The sequence below is a fragment of the Theobroma cacao genome, chromosome 5, assembly GCF_000208745.1.
Source record: "Theobroma cacao cultivar B97-61/B2 chromosome 5, Criollo_cocoa_genome_V2, whole genome shotgun sequence".
Lineage (NCBI taxonomy): Eukaryota > Viridiplantae > Streptophyta > Magnoliopsida > Malvales > Malvaceae > Theobroma > Theobroma cacao.
The window spans coordinates 23,738,849-23,753,906 of NC_030854.1; the positions used below are offsets into that span (position 1 = coordinate 23,738,849).

General features: G+C 36.6%; 1 long non-coding RNA gene across 1 annotated transcript; it reads right to left on the minus strand.

Annotated features, from left to right (window-relative positions):
* LOC108662132 lies at positions 2,186-3,053 on the minus strand. The gene is made up of 2 exons (XR_001927914.1): positions 2,886-3,053; positions 2,186-2,647 (listed from the first exon to the last, which is right to left on the minus strand). It is a non-coding gene; the product is annotated as an uncharacterized LOC108662132 (long non-coding RNA).

The following is a 15,058-nucleotide window of genomic DNA, read 5'->3' on the forward strand; positions in this document are numbered from 1 at the left end:
GGGGTAGCGAAATCGATCAGTTTATAGGCGATGCGTGAATAATTTTTAGGCATTGAGTCATTGGATATTAGGGTGTGTGACTGAATATTAGGAATCATTACCTATTTATTTGGCATTAGGTGCCTGAATATTTGTTGAGCATTGCGTGAGTTCTTTATAGGCATTACGTGACTGAATATATGTTAAGCATTGCGTGACAGGTAATAGTGACTGAATATTACCTGACTAAATATATGTTGAGCATTACGTGACAGGTAATACGTGACTGAATATTTATTAAGCATTGCGTGAGTTCTTTATAGGCATTATGTAATGACCCCTCCTCGGCCTCTACCGACATCCGAGACTTTCGAGAGAACTTGCCAAGTCTCAAACAAGCCTTCACAGATATCAATTATCAACTATCACACATTCATTAGAGAATCTCGTAATCATCACAATTTTATTAATAATAAATATTCTTGATACATTGAATTCCATCATCACATAAGTATGTCTACGTTGCACCCAAGTGTTTGTTTCCATATCTGAATATACTATAATTGACCCAACCTCTAACAGCGGAGCGACTTGGAATAGGTTGCTAGGAGATGCCTTACCTACATCGCGATGGACCATAATGCCGATGAATAGCTCGCTAGCTGATCACTAATTGTAAAAGAGAAATAAGGGGGTGAGTCTCACAAACTCAGTGATCATCGGCTCCGTGAGCAGAGGATAAATGGGAAACAAGCAATAAGGTAAAGATTTTGAATAATAAAAATTGCAAGAGTAGATAAAAATATTTGATTCAAATAGAGATTTGTGTCTTATATATATATATATATATATATATATAAGAAAATATCAAGAATCTCTTGTAAGTCATAATCAAACATAATGTATATCAAGTCAAGTAAGTAAACTTTTGTGCAGCGAGAAGATTAATAACCATTTTCAAACTAAATCAGTAAAATATCATTTTAAACCTCGTGTTCGTAAAAGATCTCTGCAGTCGAAATTATCTCATGTAATACTCAAATTAAATCAATAAAGTTAGGCAAGCTCTCGTGAAGCCAAATAATAACCAGGTTTATACACAATTCGCAAATCGCCTCGCATACGAGGGTAAAATTCATATAACAGTAAAACCAGGGGGAGTTGCAGAAAACCGTATAATTTTGTTTTCACCATGCAAGAAATAAGAGTCTGAAAACCCAAAGAGATTTTTGTCTCAAGTAGGAAATCAAATAAAATCTGTGGTCCCACTACCACGTAATAACGTCTGGGAGCCTCGCTCCACCAGATCCCACACGCCATGGCAATCTCAACGATGTTGGCCGACATCGGAGAATCAAGCAGTTGCAACCGCGTAATCATCTGGTGGCCTAGTCACGCATACATATATCACAGGCAATGGTCCCCGTCACGCCTAATGTCAGTTAAAATCCTACTACGCAAGTATTCGTATCGAATAAATAGTATATTAGCAAACAGGGTATCGATCCCACAGGGAATTGATCTAAAACTTTACTAAGTACTAAAATTAGAACAATTTAATCTTATCCAAATAATCAAAATTAAATAATTAGTTAAAACTAAAATTAAAACCAACAAGAAAAATCAAAATAATAACTTGAGAAAATATCCAATCAATAAACCTAGGATTACAATATCCCTCACACTTTATCTAAATCTTACCTTTCTTCCTTAACTTATTTCAATGGGTTGAATTGTTAACATAGAGTCCTAAATTATTTATAAGGGTCTCCCGACTCATCTTATAAAAACATCTATTTTAACCGAAACACTATATCCCTATGTGAATTGAAATTAAAACAAACTCATTAAGTGTAGGCTCTAATCTGGCTACATAAGGCCTATAGGTATATCCCTATCCTATACGTAAATCAATTAATATGATCATATGCTATCCAAATTTTAGTCTACACTAAACTCCCTTTCCCAAGTTTGTTTAGGTTCCTAGATCAATTTAATTAGTGGCCAAGCAGTTAAAAAGCATTAAGAACAAATTGGAATAAACAATTCAAATCCCATTAAAAATAAGCAAGAAAGAGATTAAAAATTTAGACTACATGTGAGTTCAATTGCATTCCTAGAAAAAGAAATTTAGCTACTCATAATTGCAAAACAAAATAACATTATAATAAATTTAACCATTGAAAGTAACAAGAAAATTAAAAGCTAAGGAAGAACCCAAAACAATTATTGCCGACTTGATCTCCAAGTTTCAGCCTCAACTTCTAGTTTCTTGAATGTCTCAAAAGTTGTTTCTAATGTTATTAAACATATCCTATTTATACTAATAGACTAAACCTAAAGTTCCTTAAGCTGACCTAGGGTTTAATTGGGCTTAAAAGTGTAATAAAAGGCTCAAAAATCAATTATCAGTCTTTACAAATTTTCATTCCGGGCACAGTACATCCAGCCATTTTCCGACGCGATTTTCTCTATCTTAGAGGCAGAACCGGGCAAAGTGATCTGCATAAAAGTTGTAGCTCTGTCTCTTAGCTTTCCATTGATTCTAGAATTGTATCATTTGGAGTTCTGTACCTCGATATATGGCTAAAATACTGAAGCATATGCAAGCAGATTCTAGGTCTTTCAATACCTTACTTTTCAAAATTAAGCCCAATCACTTTTAATCCTACAAAAAAAATAAAAACTAATCAATAATAAAAAAATTAAAATAAATAACATAAAATTAAAATAACTAACTTAAAAGTAACCTAATTATAAAAACAACTAAAAATAAGTAAATTATAATTAAAAATTGAGGACTTAGCTAATATTTAATAACAAAATTGGAATAAAATAATTCTATAAAATAGAATTATTATCTAACCGCCCGTCGGCAACCCAAAGGTTCTCTAGCTAGAGCTCACTCGTGCACGAGGATCACACTTAACCGAAGTGACAACCGGCCTACTCTCGAATGTCACGACTCGGTACTCTCCTCGAGCCCGTGACAACCGTCGTGATGTCCCGATAGATATTTATCACCCGAAATGCCAATCAAAACCCTGCAAAGCTTTAATATCAGTTTTCTCACCTCCCCTGCGAGCAACAGTTGCTAATATCAAATTTTAAAAGATTATAAGCTATTTCCAAACCAAAACAATAAAAAAATAATTTTCGTCTCACAGGGGTATTTTGGTAATTTTTCTCTAAAAATTTCGAAACCATATAAAAATGTAGTATATGAGTGAAAGATACATATTTCATAACCAAAAATAAGTTTAGATGTCTAAAACATTCATTTAAAGTGAAATGATAGCTATTAGAATAAAATAAAAATATTAAATAAAATATTTATAGAGATATTCGTAAATAATTTTTGTAGCGTAAAAGCAAAATAAATTCATACATACAGTAACACAGTGAGCCAGAGTGTGTAATTTAATTTACAATGACATGTGGGCTCCCCCCGAATGACCAAAAGTAACGAAGACTGCGAACCTACTGTTTTTGAGGATGCAAATACAACTGTAGCCCTCGACGAAATCAGCTATCTACAGACTAACCTGAGCCTGAAATGAGTGAAAATGAGGGTGGTGAGTTTATATAAACTCAGTGAGTAAACAAACATCATCTAAAATATCTAAAATCGAGTAAATGGAGACAACTTAAAATAGTTCATCGTACTATGATTCATAACATTTCAAACTCATTTCAACTAAACAAACTAAATTCATTTCACTCAAATAATCAACATGGCTTATGAATTTCTTAAAAATTTGGCTCGTGCCAAAAATTAATACTCGATGATGTCTTGCGTCGGGGCATCCAACCGAGTCCGTCAAGGTTGTTAAAGAAAAGTTCATATACCCATAAAACACATTTTTACTTTTAAAAGCATAGTCGTTTCTTGGCGTTAGCTGAGTTCACCCTCACGTGGTGGTTTAGCGTGTAGTGAACTCTAAGGCTTTACCTCAGGAGATATCCTCCGCGCCTCTCGTACCGAGGTAAATATATAACGGGGTTTACCATGCCCCTCTAATAGGCTAGTCCACGGAAACCCACCACTGCAGTGACTAATCAATATCCCACCAAATCAATAAAAGTTTCAACAACATGACATGGCAATTATATTACTATCCAGCCTGTTAAGGCAAAACAAACAGTTCATACAATTTCAACACAATTTCCAATTCATCCATTCATGCCAATATCACCATAAGCCATTCAATTCAAACCATAAATTTACAACACAAACAAACAGTCTCCAATTACTCAATTTCTAAAATCATCATTCAATTTCAAAATGATTTATAAAACTCATTTCATTTAATCACATTTTACTTATAAAACATAAGAATTTACCATTTAAACTCATTTTTTTATAAAATCACAAAAACGAATAAAAACTACTTTAGATAATTAAGACGATAATAAGGTTACTCACGATATTGGGAGTTCGAAATACTCCTATTCTTGGTCCTCTGGCAAAATATCTTTACCCTTATTAGAAGACTCACCACCTATACACAATACACGACCAATAATTCAATATATTGTGTCAGGTCATTATAAATCTATTTCAGGCTCTATATGAATGCATGAGGTTGTTTGGATTATTATCTAAATACAATGTTCTACGTAGGTTCAATTGTGTATGGGGCTGAAATGGTATTGACTTAATTCACACTATACGCCGGTTAATTGGCCAAAATATCCAATTCAACTCCAAATAAATTCATTTCACTTCCAATACTCCAAATCATCAAATATAAGCTAGCTAACATGAATTATAGCAAAATCATCCTCAACATTTTCTCTTGAAAAAATTCAACCATGGAGGGTTCATGAATAATATGTGGTTTTTCATGCTTGATTTTTACACTTTACATCATTAAACAACTAAAAACACCTAAATAGAATGAAATTCATCAAAGTCCATTTTCCAATTTCTCTCTTGAAAAATTCAGCCAATGGGTGTGGGTGAAGGGCATGAAATTTCTTGCTTGTTTTCCATGCTAAACATCACCAAACAACTAAAAACACTAGAATAACATGAAATCTAGCTAAATCCAACATCAAAACCCCTCCCCCCATGTCCCGCCAGCAAAGGTATCTTCATGCAAACTTGATTCTCAACCATGGGAAATGAAAACGAATGCATAGGAAAGGTAGATCTCAAGCTAAAATTGAAAAATCTTACCTTTTGTCACTTGATTCCTTGAAATTCCAAAATTTTCTCTTGAATTTTTCTAACTAGGTTTTGTTCTTTCTTTCTTTCCTCTTTTCCTTGGTGAGGCCGAACATATGGGAGTGAAATGGGAGAGTCATGTGCTGATTTTTAATGTAAATTATAAAGAAATGAAAGCTTGCCACTTGTCACCATTCCATTGGTCCATGTTTAACACTTAACAACTAAGCTTTCTTTCTCCACCACCTAAAATATCTCAATTATCCATAATAAAAAATGTTAATGGATGAAATCCTTAGGCATGACAAGTGTTGGGTGGTGTAAAATTCTAATTTTTCTCTTGGGTGGCAAAATGACCATTTTGCCATGTCAGGAAAATTCCAATTTGACTCCAAATCAATCCTCGAACTTCGAATCACCATATTAAGCCATTCTGGGTTTTTAAAATTCTCAATTTCATCTTAAAATCTCTATTTGGACTAGTTCGAGGCTTAATTCAACTTAATTGTACCATTAGGTACAATATCATCTTTTAACGATTTTTGAGACATTCAAGTATGCAGACATTCTATCAAGTACCTATACAATATGGCAAATATATTATAGAGCTTGGCTTGACACGAATCTCTCGGTTTGTAAAACCATTTTGAAATTGTGTTATGTCCTTAAAAGCTTGTCTCAAAATTATTTCCAAAGCATCCAACATTGGGTATAAAAAAATCTATCATTTTCTCAAAATAAATTTATGCATGAACTTCAAACAATAATTTACATGGTGGATAAGCAAAATAACCATGAGTGTACACTGCACAAATATAAGGCACAGATTTTGAGGCAAAACAATGCGAAGGGCTTGTTTCTTGATTTTCAAAACACTTTATATATAATTTATACATATATATTCAAAACAATTTTTGAAAATAATTTGCATTCACAATTCTCTAAAATTTCTACTAGCACATGCTATCCACAATTTTGCATCTAAAATAAAATATACTTACATTTATACTATTATAGGAATTTTAAAATTGACACCCCCTACTCACCTCACAATAGCGGGACACTATATCGCTATTAGTTCGAAGACATATCTAACCATTCCTTCTTACCGGTCGCTCGCTATTTCCTCCGACCTGCCGTCACAGTGCACCACCTTTACTTATTTTTCTTAAATATTGAAACCCACTTAATATATATTTTATTTTATTTTATTTTATATTTTTATTATTTTTATTTTATTATTATTATGTTTTTTTTCTTCTCCCTTTTATGCCCCCATTACCTTTCCTTCACCCAATCTCTTTCTCATCCTTTTTGCTGCAGCCTCCATCCTTCCTCATTCACTACCTACGCCAGGAGCAAGCTCTCTACTTTCACTCTCACCGTCGGTCACCGTAACAGCCCAGCTTCCTCTCTTTTCCTTCTCAAATATCCAACAGCACAAGGCCTTTCTTTCCTCTCAAAAACTGGCAGCACAAAGCCCCTCTTTCCTCTCAAAAATCGATAGCACAAGGCCTCCCTTTCCTCTATCAAAAATCAGCTCCTTTCCCCTTTCTATTTTGCTCCATAAATGGCTTCCTCTCTTCTCTATTTCTCCCTTTAAGACCGGCTGCAACCACCCAATAAATTCTCCATTCAACCTGCGACACTTCCTCTTTTCTCTCTCACATTTCGGCTCTTTCTCCCTTTCTCTTTTTCTCCCTAAATGGCTAAGGATAAAATGAAAGAGATAAAGAAAGGTTGTATTTGATATGACTTCATGGTGGGGCCGACAATGACAAGTTTTTTGTCAATGTTCCCCCACTCTTTTTTCCTTTCTTCTTCTTTCTTTCTCTCTAAAGTCCGACTACTCCTCCTTTAAATAGCTTTGACTTTTCTTTGCCTTTCTCTCTTTCATCTCTTGTATCTCACTTGCTCGGCCCTTCCCCTTTTTCTTGTTCTTTCTCTCTTATGTCCTTAGGCCGGCCCCTACCATCATTTAACTTAAAAACATTATTATATTTTTGGCCTCTTTATCCCACACATGGGCGGCTGCCCATGTGGCCCTTTATGATAATAATTTTTTTAATTATTGTTAGTATTTATTTTATTCCCTTTAATTATTACAATTTACATGTAAATTCTCAATTTCATTTTATTTACTACACAACTCTTCAACTTTTGTGTTTTAAAATTTGATCTTTTCAATGCATTTAAAAATTCTAATTTTCATCTATCTCTCTTCCTTTACACGCGTACAACTAGAATATTGAAATTGCACTTCAACTCAGTGTCATCATAATATTTTAAATATTTACTTACCTGCGCTAACTCGATTTAATAAAATCACGCGGGCACAATTATCGTCGTTTTTCTTCGAAATTCTTCTTATTTCTCCTTCCCCACTTAGATTAGTCATATAATCCTTTTTCATGACTAATTCTAATAATAGATAAAATATTAATAATTTAATATTGTTTTATTCATAAAATAATATTTTATTTCAAAATATTCTTCTCACTTGTAACTACTTTTCAACCCTTAATTTACATCAAATGACTCTTCATTTTATCGATAGGGTCTTGTTGACAGTTAAACGAGAGTGCGGGGTGTTACACATTATGTGACTGAATATTTGTTAGCGTTGCGTGATAGGCGTTACGTGACTGAATATTTGTTGAGTATTGCGTGACCTGTTTGTAGGCATTGCATGACTTTAGCTACCTAATGTTGGAGGTGATTCTCTACTGATTATCTTCAATAACCTAATAAGCTCTAATGTAATTCTTGAAGTTTATATATAATTTTAGACTTGTATAATAGCAATAGTATTAGATTTTGGTTGGTCTACCATGATGCTTAAATTAAAAAAAAAAAGAGAAAAGAGGAAACGATAACGAATTTCTTGGAAAAGAGAAAAAAGGTAACATTAAAATCCTTTTTGATTAATGAAAAAGAGAGAAAACCTTTAAGCTGCTTTTTGTAAAAAATTTCTTGAAAAATGATGTTTGGCCTGGCTTTTGCTTTTAAGAAGTAGATAAGATGAAAAGACAAGCTGAACAGGTACTTAATAACCAATTCAGGCCCCCTTCATTACACTGATATGGCTGTAGAAAATGAAATGTCAACTTTCATGCCTATAAATAAAGCGAACCATTAACCATTTGAATCAAATTCAATTATCTTAATCAATCTCAGATAATTGAAAAATGATGTCTAGAGATCCAAGAGTTGAGAAGGGGAACGAGGTAGCCTCCGAAAAGGAGGAGTTACCTTTGAGTGTGAGGGACCATTTGAACATATTCTTGAGTGTGAGGGACCAGTTGCACATATTTCAACAGGAGATGCAAGTCCTCATCGACAACCTGATGCAAAGGACTTTTGACCTAGAGGCTGCCATCCTGAGCAACGAAAAGATTCTCGCCGAGATAAAGCTCAAAGTAGATGAACTTATGAAGAAATAAACTACGATTCTTTTTTTTTTGTATCATCTCCTTGTATTTTCGGAGGGGTCTTTTTAATAAAATTTGAATAAAATTTATAGCAATTTTTATTTTCATTGAGCACATATTTTCTTGAGTTATTTTTTTCGTTTAAGTTATAGTATGCTGAATAACTTCGTGAGTGGATGTTAGCCATTGGGTGACCTATTATTAGGTATTGGGAGAGTGGGTTATACGCGGTGCGTGAATTGTGCAATGCATATCTTCTGTTGAGACATTGCATGAGTGGTTTGTATGTATATGGAATAGAGTACCTTTGGTGACATGTTGTTATGTATTGCGTGACATTGGGCCAGTACATGACTGTTTAAGTTGGCATAACATCAGTGGATATTAGGCAACAATTGACTTATTACTAGGTATTGCGAGACTCAATGTGCATGACTTGTGCAATTCTCCTCTTATTTTAAGGCTTATTATTCATTGAGTGACTTATTCTTAGATATTGCAAGCCTGACGGTGCGTGACTGACTTGTGCAATTCATGTGTTGTTTTGATAGGCTTTTGTTCAGTAGTTTTTAGGCTTTGCGTGATTGATTTTTATATATTGCGTTATCTGTTGTAGCAAGAGTGGGGGCGCTTGACTTGTGTAATTCATGTGTTATTTTGAAGCTTTTGTTTAGTAGGTTTTTAGGCAGTGCGTGACTGATTTTTATATATTGCGTTACCTGTTGTAGCGAGAGTGATGGTGCGTGACTTGTGCAATTCATGTGTTGTTTTGAGGCTTTTGTTCAGTAGTTTTTAGGCTTGCGTGACTGATTTTTATATATTGCGTTACCTATTGTAGCCTGAGTGGTGCCGCATGACTTGTGCAATTCATGTGTTGTTTAGAGGCTTTTGTTCAGTAGTTTTTTAGGATTATGTGACTGGTTTTTATATATTGCATTACCTGTTGTAGCGTGAGTGGTGCCACCTGACTTCTGCAATTGATGTGTTATTTAGGGGCTTTTGTTCAGTAGTTTTTTAGGCTTACATGACTGGTTTTTATATATTGAGTTACCTGTTGTAGCTAGAATGGTGGCACGTGACTTGTGCAATTCATGTGTTGTTTTGAGGCTTTTGTTCAGTAGTTTTTTAGGCAGTGCATGACTGATTTTTATATATTACGTTACTTGTTGTTATGTATTGCGAGAGTGGTTGGCGTGACTTGTGCAATTCATGTTTTGTTTTAGGGGCTTTTGTTCAAACATTTTTTAAGATTACGTGACTGGTTTTTATATATTACGTTACCTATTTGTAACGTGAGTGGTGCCGCGTGACTTGTGCAATTCATGTGTTGTTTAGGGGTTTTTGTTTAGTAGTTTTTTAGGCTTGCATGACTGATTTTTATGTATTGCGTTACATGCTATTATGTATTGCAATAGTGGTGGCANTGTTGGGGCAGTACGTGGATGGTTATGTTGGCATAACATGAGTGGATATTAGGCATCAAGTGACTTATTCTTAAGTGTAGCGAGACTGGAGGTGCGTGACTGAGTTGTGCAATTTATCTCTTCTTTTAAGGCTTTTGGTCACTAGTTTTTGAAGTTTTCGTGATTGGTTTTTATATATTGCGTGACCCGTTGTTATATATTGCGTGACATTGGGCCATTACGGAACTGGTTATGTTGGCATAACGTGAGTGGATATTAGGAATCAAGTGACTTATTATTAGGTATAGCGAGACTGCCGGTGCGTGACTGACTTGTGTAATTCATGTTTTGTTTTGAGGCTTTTGTTCAGTGGTTTTTTAGGCTTGCGTGACTGGTTTTTATATACTGCGTGACCTATTGTTATGTATTGCAAGAGTGGTTGCACGTGACTTGTGCAATTCATGTGTTGTTTTGAGGTTTTTGTTTAGTAGTTTTTTAGGCTTGCGTAATTGGTTTTTATATATTACGTTACCTGTTGTAGCGAGAGTGGTGGCGCGTGACTTGTGCAATTCATGTGTTGTTTTGAGACTTTTGTTCAGTAGTTTTTTAGGCAGTACGTGACTAGTTTTTATATACTACGTCACCTGTTGTAGCCTGAGTGGTGCCGCATGACTTGTGCAATTCATGTATTATTTAGAGGCTTTTGTTCAGTAGATTTTTGGGATTACGTGACTGATTTTTATATATTACGTTACCTGTTGTAGCGTGAGTGGTGCCCCGTGACTTGTGCAATTCTTGTGTTGTTTAGGGGCTTTTGGTCAGTAGTTTTTTAAGCTTGCGTGACTGGTTTTTATATATTGTGTTACCTGTTGTTATGTATTGCGAGAGTGGTGGCACATGACTTGTGCAGTTCAAGTGTTGTTTTAAGGCTTTTGTTCAGTCATTTTTTAGGATTACGTGACTGATTTTTATATATTGCGTTACCTATTGTAGTGTGAGTGGTGCCGCATGACTTGTGCAATTCATGTGTTGTTTAGGGCCTTTTGTTCAGTAGTTTTTTAGGCTTGCATGACTAGTTTTTATATATTGCGTTACTTGTTGTTATGTATTGCGAGAGTGGTGGCACGTGACTCGTGCAATTCATGTGTTGTTTTAAGGCTTTTGTTCAGTAGTTTTTTTGACTTGCGTGACTGGTTTTTATATATTAAGTGACCTGTTGTTATGTATTGTGAGAGCGGTGACGCGTGACTTGTGCAATTCGCCTCTTGTTTAGGGGCGTTTGTTCACTAGTTATTAGGCACTGCATTAATGTGTATTAAATATTGTGACACTTAATTTTTGTTAAACTTTTGTGACCGGCCAAATGTGACTTAGGCATTGCATAAGTGGTTTCTATGCATTAAGGGGCTATTTTTGATAAATTGACTGATCGTGACACTTATTTTTTGTTAAATTTCAGCGACCTACCAAATGTGAAGCTTATGATTACATACGATGGTCATTAGGTCGATGACACTTACAAGGATGGTGAGACACGAGTGAGGGGTGTTGGGACTGATTTGTCATTTTCAGGACTAGTGAAGCTGTTTGAAAAGGTTGTTAAGGTCAACTCACATAATAATGAAATCAAGCTACATGCATCACTCAGCCATGCCGCAGGGGTTTCGCTCGCAGTTATCAGGGATGATGAAGATGAAGCAAGTATTCTGCGAGATGAGAGGGCAATTGTTGTGTTTGTGACAGTTAAGGCAGGAAATGCAAACGATATTCCACATGAGCATGGTATCCAACATATTAATCACCAAGAACATAATGTTAATTATTCTGACATACCACACCATGCATTTCCTAACAAACAACCATGGCAATCATGTTTTATGTATCCTCATGAGTTTCAATAGCCCGAGGCACACATGAGGTGTCTGCAAATGATGTCTGCACAATTCCGTTTGGAATGTGCATCGAACGAAATACTCTATACTTTGCAACAAACACAACTATCGCTCGAAAATGCATTGGGTCCATTGTCATTAGCAAACGACACTGTGATGGTTGTGAGTGATGACGATGCATCTGATCAGATTAAAGATGATGTTAAAGAGGACGACATGGTGGATTGGAATGATGAGTTGCGTTATGACTGTGAAGGTGATTACATTGGTGGACATGAAGACCGTTCAGAGGACGATAGGGTTGAGTAGACTGACATTCCTAATTGCAATCATGCAGATGGCGGTACAGGTCATACCACAACTGTTGTGTTAGTAGAGGTTGATTTGGATGACCATGGTAGAACCGTTGAATTAGAAGATGTTGAGGGTGCGGACCCTATTTACGAGAACGCCATCGCACTTGAGAACGGCATTCATTCGCCCGATGACAGTGATCAAGAGAGAGTAAATACAGGGGTATCTCGTCAATGGATTATTCTCGGGCTAGATATGATATCCTTCCAAACAGTTGGCAATAAGGAATCCAGATCAATGGATGACCGCTTATATCACAGAAAAGTGTTTCTATCGAAGGCTAAATTGAAACAAGCTTTGAGCATGTTGACACTAAAAGAGCATTTTGAGTTTAGAGTTAAAAAGTCATGTCACGCTCGTTTTGAGGTTGGTTGTAAGGATAAGGCATGCAAGTTTGCTTTGCGTGCAACGAAGTTGCTTGAGGGAGAATATTGGCAACTTCGGACGTTACAGAAGGTACACACGTGTACTATCGATGGTTTGCAATGTGGGTACCGAACTGCAAGCGCGAGGGTAATTAGTGAGCTTATCTCCAGCAAGGTGCAAGGAAATTGTGTAACCCCATTGAGACCAAAGGAAATAATGGAAGAGATGAATCGCAAGTGGGGATTGCAATGCCTACATGGTAAGGCCTGGCAAGTGAAGGAGTACGCAGAGAGTCTTGTGTTCGGTCTACCGAAAGAGTCATTCCAACTTCTCCCTTCGTATTTCCATATGTAGGAACGTGAAAATCTTGATACTGTCACGTGTGTCGTTACTAATGGGGAACAACAATTCAAATATTGTTTCTGGGCGTTTAGGTCATGTATTCAAGGGTTCAGTGCTGTAATAGGGCTTGTAGTCACTATCGATGCCACACATCTGAAAGGCAGATTCAAGGGTATTCTTTTTGTGGCGGTATGTAAAGATGCGAATGAGCAGATATATCCACTTGCATTTGGCATTGGCCACGTCGAAGATGAAGAGTCTTGGTCGTGGTTTCTTAACCAATTGCATCATGCGATTGGTTGTCCTAAAAATGCAATGTTCATTTCTGATCAGCATCTTGGCATTAAGAATGCAGTTGAGAAAGTGTACAAAGACGCTCATCACGGTATATGCAATTACCACTTAGGGAAAAACGTTAAAAACAGGTTCAAGCGCGAAGATGTTGCAACAATTTTCACCATGGCTGCCAATTGCTATAAGGTCACTGATTTTGACAGACATATGAATCAGTTAAAATAGCTTTGCAAACCTACTTATGACAGCCTAATGAGATTAGGCCCTAAGAGATGGGCACGTGCATGGTCACTAGTAAGGCGATACAAGCTAATGACATCCAACACTGCGGAGTGTATTAACTCTTGCCTGAGGCATGCAAGAAAAATGCCAATAATGGTGTTGATCGAGTGCATTAGAGGCATGTTTCAACATTGGTTCCATGACCGGCACAATGAGGCATTGAATTTGACCACGCCCCTCAGCCCTTGGGCTACCGATCTGTTGAATAGACAGTTCAATGAAGCATGTCACTTTTCCATACAAGCAATCGATCGGGTGGAATTTCAAGTTATAGGTAGGAGTAAGCACAGAGTGATGAACCTCTCCACCAAAGAGTGTTCATGCGGTGTGTTCCAATCCGATCTACTTCTCTGCACGCATGCCATGGCGGCAATAAGGTATAAGCAATCATGTTTTGTTATATTGTGCATAATGAATTGAATTTTTACATTGTTCGCCAACTGTGATTTCATTGCCTTGGCAGTAAGTGCAAACGTGCAACCATTGAATTCTGCTCGAACTATTACAAGACTCGGTCTTAGGCGGAGGGATATGCGGTTCCCATTCGCCTAATTGGGCATCCCAGTAAGTGGGACATCCCAGATGACATCAACAAATTGTCGTTTTGCCACCAAGTTGGCGAGGTCAAATGGGAAGACCTAGTAGGAAAAAGATTCCATTAGCTGGGTAAGGCAGCGGAAGACGTAGATGTTCACAATGCAAGAGCTTTGGTCATAATAGACAAAATTGTCGGACTCTATTTGTAGCTTCACTGACAAATGGGGAAACATCATCTGCTCAGCCCACGGCTCGACAACGATGACCTAAGGCATGTGCAATTTGCAAACAACCAAGGCACACATGAAACCGCTGTCCAATGCGGACTATAAACTCTGATAACGTTATAGGTGTCGTACCTGAATATAGTTGCCTTTCAGACGTCAATTGTTAGGGTTTGAAAGTTCTGGCCATTGATATTTGCATTCAATGATACTGGCATAACTTGAGTTTGACATTGTTTGACAGGGTCTGCATATGATATTTACAGCACAAGATGTTGCAGCAGCTGTGACCAGAACAACGAAGCAAAATAACTGCTGTGATTGGGGGACAAGCATATCTAAAACACAAGATGTTGCAACAGCTGTGACCAGAACAACGAAGCAAAATGACTGTTGTGATTGGGGGACAAGCATATCTAAAACACAAGATGTTACAACAGTTGTGACCAGTACAATGAAGCAAACTGAGTGCGGTGACTAGGGGACAAAAGATGTGAAAAACCTTACGCTAGTGATGCACTGCCACGGTCTGGTTAGGGAACAGAAGATGTCATTCCTTCAAAAACCTTGGACGATTCTTCCAAATCTAGTGGCTAAGAACAACAAAAGTCAACAAAATGTTTTGAAGGTTGGAGCTCTCTTGATGAGTCAAATCAACTAGCAAGTTTAAATGGCTAGGATACACTAAATGGTTTGGGTAGCACTCAAAGTGAAAAACAGCATCAGTCACGTGATAGTGTAGGGGCTCACGTCGTTGGGCTTCAAATGCTAGTAAAAAGAATCG